The sequence below is a fragment of the Otolemur garnettii genome, unplaced genomic scaffold, assembly GCF_000181295.1.
Source record: "Otolemur garnettii isolate 467f Iridium unplaced genomic scaffold, OtoGar3 scaffold00031, whole genome shotgun sequence".
Classification (NCBI taxonomy): domain Eukaryota; kingdom Metazoa; phylum Chordata; class Mammalia; order Primates; family Galagidae; genus Otolemur; species Otolemur garnettii.
In genome coordinates, this window is record NW_003852426.1 from 935,637 (window position 1) to 936,688 (window position 1,052).

Genomic DNA, 1,052 nt, shown 5'->3' on the forward strand with positions numbered 1-1,052 from the left:
AAAAAAGAAAAAGAAATAGTTAACATGGCTTGGGTCCTGTAGCACAGTGGTTACAGTGCTGGTCACATGCACTGAGGCTGGCGGGTTTGAACCTGGCCAGGGCCAGCTAAACAAAGACAACTGCAACAAAAAATAGCCACATTTTGTGGCAGGTGTCTGTAGTCCCAGCTACTTGGGAGGCTGAGACAAGAGAATTGCTTAAGCCCAAGAGTTTGAGGTTGCTATGAACTGTGATGCCAAGGCACTCTACCATGGGCAACATAGTGAGGACTGCCTGGATGGAGGCAGTCAGCTCAGGGCTGGGACCGTAGCTCCAGCTTATTGCCCCACTGTCCTAGATGCATGGCCTTTACTTCATAATCCAGGGTGACTGCTCAAGTTCCACGTTCCAGCCAGTATTTTTCAAAAAAAAAAAAAATAGTTAACAAGAGAAAAGCATGACAACTTTAGTTAACTAAAGTTCTTTGTGACGTGAGAACTTTCAGAAATGAAGAAATGTGATTTAAGAAAAAGGAAATAGCCCAAAGGGAATGGACTGGGGGGAAAACCCAGAAAGTCCTGTCTATTCACATTCTTCTCGGGCTCTCTGTGGAGTAACCCTTCCTCACTGTTATGGGGCAGGACTCCTCAGAATGCAAGTTTTATGACCTACTATTAGAAAAGGTAGGTCAGAGAATGTTTTTATAGGCAGCCCTTAACAGAAAGGCAGATGAAGGTTAGAACACTATTTCTAGGTTTTATGGTTGAATTTGGGGAAAAGGAATTCTAGTTTTTATTGCTTGCTTTGTAGGAGAGTGGGGAGTAGGAAAAGGTCAGGGAAAGACTTTGCTTCTGAGGCCCTTCCAGTGTCCTTCAGTTCAAAGCACTTGGCCTGTTAAAGTATCTTACCTTGTTTGTGGTATCATTTTCTGACCCAACACCTTGATAGAAGTATTTGTACCACAGAAATTGGAAATGCTGGCTCGGCGCCTGTGGCTCAAGCGGCTAAGGCACTAGCCACATACACCTAAGGTGGCGGGTTCGAATCCCCAGCCCGGGCCTGCCAAACAACA